Here is an 8778-nt window from a genome sequence, read left to right as displayed (position 1 = left end):
CGTTCAGAGATGCTCCAGAAGTTGCCTTGAGAGTTATTGCAAGTTGAGAGAGTTCTTGTTACTAACACAAGTGCTCAAGAATGAAGGAATGATCTGTTTTATGGTGAAATTCAGATGTTATAGAGAGCTCCCAGTAGCCTAGGCATGCAAGACCATCCATTGGTGCATTTAGGAGGTGGTATTAGCTGTTTCCCATTCAAATTTCGGACCCAAAATGCCCATTTCGCGAATTTCTGCATCTGATAGGGTCACGCGGCCCGCTTGGGCATGTCCAGGTGGGTCGCCTGAGGTCTGCTGCTGTCAAACTTCTTTCAAACTTGCCAGTTTTGGTCCCTGTCCTTGCACGCGATGTTTCGGCTACTTATTTTGACTCGTAAACCCCCAAACTTGGTTTCTCAGAACCTTGGGACATTTACCAACATGGTAGTGTCCTCGGATAACTTTGCGCTCAACCGAAAAGCCATGAAATTCGACGTTGACGCTTTTAACCCCTCAAGTACGGTTTTGGCCATAACTTTCTCATACGTTAACGAAACTTCATGAAATTTTTACCACATATTCTAGTGAGTATATTTTAGCATTACAATGCTTCGGGTCTGCCAAAAGTTCACTCAGAGGTATAAATTCAACATGTTGACACTTTTGGCCCCTATAGTTTGTAATTCCTCACTTTTGTGCATTTTCTGCTTCGTATGATCCATGATCCATCCGTTTAAGGTTATAAACATTATGTAGGGTTATCATAGAGTCTATTTATCCATTGTTGACACTTTGGACCCTTACGTTCCATAGTTTTCACTGTTTGTCACTTTTAGTCCCTCTAAAGTTTGTTTTCACATACCGGAACCTTATGACACGTGTCAAGACATTATTGGACGAAATTTTTCGAGGTGTTACAGTTGGGAATTGAAAGGGTACTTAAAAGACACTAAAAAGGTGTGATTTAGCACTTTAACGGATTAGTATCCAACCGAACTATACCCGGAACATAAAAATATTGTCATTGACATTATTTTTTTTTTTTGAGCTAGTTAGGGTCCCCGAATACCCTAACACCCGTTATATTAAATAACACACTAATAACTTAGTTATTTTTTTTTTCTAAAACCTAACTAACTAAACTCAAAATTAATTGCTAAGTATTAGTTGAATGGGAACCATATTACTCCACTCCCTTTGATCGATTGGTCCCCATATGGGGACATACGCTTACAAACTTTGATTATTTAATTAGGATTGTCAAGTATCATGGGGACATTTTGTTTAGTGGATAAAAGTCTTGGATGGTTTATAAGAAGAGTTAGAGATTAACCAATTCATTTGCATAACACTAAAACAAAATTATGTTCTCTCCCTCTCTCTTGCTACCTTCGGCCGAGACCAAGAAGCCCCACCACTACCATCATTTGATCACTCTCATGCAAACCACCTATATGCAAGTGTGTTAGAGTTTATACGAAGAGGCTCGGTGCACACGGGATCGCAAGGACCTCACCACAACGCCATTAACCACCTATTTTTCATCTAGTTTCTTCCCTAGCCTCGAGCTAGTAGTAAGTGTTCTAAAACATCCTATTGATCTTGTCTAAAGTGGTTAATAAGAGATTTGTCGGATAAAAATTATGAACACTAGAAACCAAAACTAAAAGTCTACTAACAATAATAAACTTGGTGGTTAATGAATGAATGTTAGTGTAAAACTTATGGCACTTGTTCTGTGATGATTATTTTGTGTTGTTTAATGCTAGCAGTAGTTCGGATCGTCATCTAACCTGGCTAGGTTATGTTCATAAAACATGACCTAGAGTATGTTAAAGTGTGAAAGTGGTTAGATGAAGAACACTACTACATGGTGACATGAACTTGTGTAAAAATAATTTTTCTTATGAAATGGAGTTCTGAACTAGTAGATCTAAAGATCTACAAGTGGTATTTTCGAAAAACCAACTGTAAGACGAAACCATGTTTTTAAACCGGATCAAAGAAATAATTTTCGTAAAAACCGACTAGAAGTTATGAAACTTCATATTCTTTAAAAATAAAGTTTTTAAGAAATTAAACTTATTTTTAAAAATAACAAGACTTACTAAATGTGCTAATAAGTTACTACACATTTTTGTAAATATTCAAGTTCATGAAATGGAGAAATTAGTGATTGTTGTTGATGATTATTGTTGTTGATGATTGTTGACAATTTAAAAGAAAATAAACACATGTTTTGAAAACATGGGAAACCTCCATTTTTAGGGGAAACTCTGTCAAAATTTTTATAAATTTTGACACTTAGGAAAAATATAAGTTTTTGAGAAACTTATTCCCTAAAAGTGTATTTAAGAGTATTACCAAGGTTTCCCTAATTTTTGGCGATAAGAAATGAGGATTTCTTCAAGAATAAAAATGGATATAAGTATGTATTTTTGAGAGAAAAATATATATTATTTTATCACCAACTTTTGTGCTAAGTGTATATAGTATGTGTTATACGTGCTAGCGTATTAAGACTTAAAAATACACTAGATACTCATGAGGAGTATAAACATAAAAATACACATACAACATACAAGATACATAATTCGGGTGCAAAGTGCAAAACACGAGATACTTATATTAATTTTAGAGAAATAATATAAGTAAGATGCTTAGTTAAAAATATAAAATATTTTTAACACAAGAATATATACACCAAAGAGAGTGACTGTACTTGTGCGACGCAAGTCTAGAAACTAACGTTGAGAAAACGCGTATAGGTTACGACGTTAATTAAGCAAACCCAGTGAAGTTTACGACGCAGGGAACGCAAAGTTGTGAGTTCATGCTCCCTCTTTTCTCTTAACTGTTTTCAGTTTTATAACTTTGGGGGTGAAATACATGTTACAAATATTTCTATGTTTAACAAATGGTATGATAATAAAAAGCACACTTGGTGAGAACGAGTACCAAGTGTGTTGTGATATAAGAATACAAGAAACACACTTGGTGAGAAACGAGTACCAAGCGTGATGTGATATAATAGTACAAGAAGCGCACTTGGTGAGAACGAGAACCAAGTATGATGCGTTATGAGAGTTGATACGAGAGATCGTGTCACGAATAGGGTACATAAGCACCATTAATCAACAATATACCTAGACCGCAGAACAAAAGGTTAGATCTAACGGGTGCCGGGCAGCCACACTCTCGGTGAGGGCGAGAATCGAGTAGTGCTTTTGTGTCTCAGAATATACCAATTAAATGCCTAAGGTTTGGTGACTTCCTATGTCGTGTCACATGTTAATGGCTTTGCAACCCATTAACAATCCTGATATTTAGAGGAATACTTTACTTACATAAAATTTCATACCATAATAAAACTTGACTTAAACTTGAGTACGTGGGGTACTCAAGAAGATGGGAATTAAACTTGAGTACGTGGGGTACTCAAGAAGATGAGAATTATACTTGAGTACGTGGGGTACTCAAGAGAGACGTGAGTCATACATAAGTACGTGGAGTACACCTAAATACTTGATTTAAACATATGAAAACTTGATTTATACATGACACAAACTATGTTGGACCTGATTAAGTATATGCTGACCCGTGTTGAAGGGGAGAAGTGGATCCTAGGGCAATCCGAGTTCACTTTTTGGTACGTTCCTATAAAGGCGGTCAAAGGACAGGTATTTGCAGACTTCTTGGCAGATCATACCATGAATTTTTTCGAGCTCGATAAAGAAGTCCTCGCCTTTGCAGAGGTGGTTCCATGGACTCTCTACTTCGATGGATCTAGCACTTTGGGGCTGCAGGGGCTGGAGTGGTATTAATATCACCTTCAGGCCCCGCAAGCTGTTAAAAGATTGAATTTTCAAACCAGGCGGTATCACCGTTTAGGAAAAACTGCTTTCGTGCGGTCGTGGCAAAGTTTGGTTCAACTAAGGAGTAGGTCGTCCTATCTGATAGAGCGGGTAATGCTCAAATTCTTTTTGTATTTGGGGTGGACGCCGAGAAAGACTAAAGACAGGAGAGCACGCACAGACATCCTCGGAAAGCACTAATGAACTACGCCATCCCTGACACTTATGCGGTGAGATACCAACCATACGATATCACCCACAAAGCTAAGAGGCCACATACAAAAACTGCATGAATTCACACCAACATTATGTTGACGTTTTTCCAAAACTCACATGTATTTCAGGTAACTAGGATGGATGTGTGCGTGGTCTTACTTATGCTCGTGGATGTCGCTTTGTTTATCGTTAAATAAAGTTGTAACCTTTAAGACAATATGCTATCATGTGTTGTAAACACTAGACTTATGTTTTTGGTAATGTAATGTTTGAAGTTATTTTCGAGCATATAGTATGTTTACCTTTCGTATGCAATGAGAACCTTTCATGATCACGCCTCGTGCTGCCGCCGCAGAAAGGGGTGTGACAGATTGGTATCAGAGCTGCGATTGTAGTGAACCAGGATTCCTTCTCGAGCCTAGTCTACAATCTCTAGGATCCTTTCACGAAAACAATTTTTTCAAAGAGTTTTCATTGCATAAAACCTCTCGCGACATCCACTACCTGAAACTGTCTACATGAGTCTAGAAAAGACACTACGAGACTTAGGGTGCACGAGAGTAGCACTCGTCTGTGATTGAGAGTTAATTGCAATTATGTGTGATAATTAGCATATACTAGAAGTAGAATGTCATAAGTATACGTGACTTTATCTGAAAGCGATGGCCCATCTGAAGGAAGAAATACGAGGATGAAACGAACTGTGCGGACTGTGCAAGGAATTACGTAATTATGGATGCATACATTATTATGGAATTCAGTGCACAGGAACCACAACAAGTCTTGTCACGTGTAGATTCCCTCAGTGCAAGCCTACTAAGTACTCTGCTAGAGTAATAATTGTTTGATGTCACTTATGTGGTATATCCCTGTGAATATATATGCTACTACTGTTTAGTTCGACGACATTAAACAAACGTTTAACCCTGTTGTGTTATGTTCTGTCAGAACATGGCACCCAGGAAAGCTGTGAATGCTCGGAATGGTGATCAACCTCCTCCTCCCCCACTACCAAAGACTGCTAAAGAGCTGAACGCTCTACTAAAAGAGAGGATCTCTGCTGCTATCGCCCAGTACGAGGCGAACCGTACCCAAGACAGTGGAGGACCAAGCAATGCTAGACGTGACGGGTATGGAGATTTATCTGGAGGAAACGCAGCTCAAGGTAACCTTAAAACAATTTACTAAGCACGAAGAAATTTATGAACGGTCCTTGTTTCATTATTTCTTCGATTGCTGATAAGTGAATTGGTTGGGTTAATTACAGGCTACACCTTCAAGCAGTTCCTCGACTGCAAACCAATGAACTACGATGGCACTGGAGGAGCGGTAGCATTTGTGCGTTGGACAGAGAAGAATGAGGCCACTATCCGCATGAGCAAGTGTACCGCGGATCAGCAAGTCACTTTCGCTACTGGACTGTTTGTCGATGAAGCACTAACATGGTGGAATTTGCATGTTCAAACGCTGGGTGATGAAGCCGCGTACGGCATGACTTGGGATGAACTGAACGAGAAAATGCGAGAGAAGTACTGCTCTCGTGCCGAACTCCAAAGGTTGGAGACAGAGTTCTGGCACTTGACTATGGTAGGTGCTGACATCATTGGGTATACTCGAAGGTTCCATGATTTGTCCAGGGTGATTCCTTATATGGTGACCCCGGAATTTAAGCGCGTTGAACGCTACATTTGGGGACTGGCCCTGGAATTTCGCGGTATGGTGACTTCAGCCAAACCCCAGACAATCACTGAGGCTGTAACTCTGGCTGTCAGCCTTACTGAAGACTGTGTTCGCATGGAGAAGCTATCTCTGAACCTGACAGAAAACACCGTGACGCATGCTGAGTCGTCCGGTGACAAGAAAAGGAAGCATGCAAACCTGAATCAAGCAACTCGCAACAACAAGGGTTCCAACAAGAAACGTGACACCAACCCCTCTAAGGAGGCAAATGCTGCAGTTAAAGCATACCAAGGCTCCATGCCTAAGTGCCAAAAATGTAGGTATCATCATGATGGAGCTTGTCGCATTCCAAGGTGCGACAATGTGGTAAATTGGGTCATCAAACAGAAGACTGTTGGGGAAAAGGAAAGAACCGGAATGGAAACGGTGCTGGTAACAAGAATGGTAACGGGAAAGGGCGGAACCAAGGATGCTTCCGTTGTGGAAGCAATGATCATTTCATGAAAGACTGCCCAAAGAAAGACAATGCTCAGGCTCGAGCATTTGTGATTGGAGCAAAGGACGCACGCAAGGACCCTAACGTGGTCACCGGTACGTTTCTCGTTAACAATCACTTTGCATCCATATTATTTGACACTGGTGCCGATTATAGTTTCATGTCTGTGGAATTTAAACGTACGCTTGGGATAGAGTCTAGTAGATGGGATATTCCATACTCCATAGAATTAGCCAATGGTAAACTTATTGAATCAAGCGAAGTCGTTAGAGGCTGCACACTAGAACTTGGTGAACGAAGATTTAGCATCGACATCTTGCCTATTCAATTGGGTAGCTTCGACGTAGTGGTCGGAATGGACTGGCTGTCCTAGAACAAAGCTGAAGTTATTTGTCATGAGAAAATTATTCGCATCCCTTTAGCGAATGATGAAACTCTCATCGTGCATGGAGAAAAACGAGACGTGCCTCTTCGAATCATCAGTTGCATGAAGGCACAAAAGTGCTTAAGGAAAGGATGTGTTGCCTTCCTAGCACACGTTGTAGATAAGAAGGCTGAGGAGCCGAAACTCGAAGATATTCCTGTGGTGAAGGAATTCCCTGATGTTTTTCCCAAAGACCTGCCAGGACTACCTCCGCAACGACAAGTCGAATTCCGTATAGACTTGGTTCCAGGAGCCGCTCCTGTAGCCAAGGCACCCTATCGACTTGCACCAGCCGAAATGCAAGAATTATCCACACAACTCCAGGAGTTGTTGGATAAAGGATTCATAAGGCCAAGCTTCTCGCCCTGGGGAGCTCCAGTATTGTTCGTGAAGAAGAAGGATGGAACTCTGCGAATGTGCATCGATTACAGAGAACTGAACAAGCTCACTATCAAAAATCGGTACCCACTACCGAGGATTGATGACTTATTTGATCAGTTGCAAGGATCAAGCTACTATTCCAAGATCGACCTTCGATCTGGATATCATCAGTTAAGGATACAAGAGGAAAGCGTACCAAAGACGGCATTCAGAACACGCTATGGACATTACGAGTTTCTTGTGATGCCATTCGGGCTGACGAACGCACCAGCGGTCTTTATGGATCTGATGAACCGTGTATGCAAACCATATCTCGATAAATTCGTGATTGTATTTATCGACGATATCCTGATCTACTCTCGGACGAAAGATGAGCATGAGCAACACCTCAGAACCATCCTAGAACTACTGAAGAAAGAGAAACTGTATGCAAAGTTCTCAAAGTGCGAATTCTGGATTCGCGAAGTACAATTTCTTGGTCACGTGGTGAATGAGAAGGGAATTCATGTAGACCCGTCCAAGATTGAAGCCATAAAGAATTGGGAAGCTCCCAAAACCCCGACTGAAGTTCGGCAATTTTTGGGCTTAGCAGGCTACTATAGGCGATTCATCGAGAATTTCTCAAAAATAGCTCAGCCGCTAACTGCCCTTACGCAGAAAGACAAGAAGTACGACTGGGGTGTTAAGCAAGAAGAAGCTTTTCAGCTACTCAAAAACAAGCTATGCGATGCACCAATATTATCACTACCTGAAGGCACGGAAGACTTCGTGGTATACTGCGACGCCTCGCGACAAGGACTGGGTTGCGTGCTCATGCAACGCCAAAAGGTCATCGCTTACGCTTCAAGGCAACTGAAGGTGCACGAAAGAAACTATACTACTCACGACCTGGAGCTGGGCGTAGTGGTATTTGCCTTGAAGATCTGGCGACACTATTTATATGGTACTCGATGTACAATCTTCACAGATCACAAAAGCTTACAACACATATTTGATCAGAAGGAATTGAATATGCGCGAGCGGCGATGGGTCAAGCTGCTAAATGATTACGACTGTGAGATCAAGTACCATCCTGGAAAGGCAAACGTTGTAGCGGACGCGTTGAGCCGAAAAGAAAGGGCTAAGACCCTAAGGGTTCGAGCATTAGAAATGACCATTCGAACGAACCTCACTGCACGCATTCGAGATGCACAACAAAAAGCTCTTAAAGGAGAGAACCGTAGAACTGAATACCTCCAGGGTGCATTGATATATATGGTGCCAAATGAAGAAGGAGCCTTATACTTTAAGAAACGTATATAGGTTCCGCTCTATGGTGGCTTACGAGAAGTCATCCTTGATGAAGTGCACAAGTCAAGATACTCGATCCATCCAGGATCGGACAAGATGTATCAAGACTTGAAAGAATATTATTGGTGGCCAAGACTCAAAAGCGACGTTGCTGTCTATGTTGGAAAGTGCCTGACCTGTGCTAAGGTTAAAGCTGAATATCAGAAACCGTCTGGCCTACTACAACAACCAGAGATTCCCGTATGGAAGTGGGAACAGTGGACTTCATAACAAAGTTACCTAGGACCCCTAGAGGGCATGATATGATATGGGTGATAGTCGATCGGCTAACGAAATCTGCGCATTTACTACCAATCCGGGAGAAGGATAGCACCGGAAAGCTTGCAGAGATATACCTAAAAGAAATTGTCACGCGTCATGGAGTGCCAATCTCCATTATTTCAGACAGAGATGGATGC

This window comes from Helianthus annuus, chromosome 3 (assembly GCF_002127325.2).
Source record: "Helianthus annuus cultivar XRQ/B chromosome 3, HanXRQr2.0-SUNRISE, whole genome shotgun sequence".
In the NCBI taxonomy this organism is placed as follows: Eukaryota; Viridiplantae; Streptophyta; class Magnoliopsida; order Asterales; family Asteraceae; genus Helianthus; species Helianthus annuus.
This window is presented reverse-complemented; position numbering follows the sequence as displayed.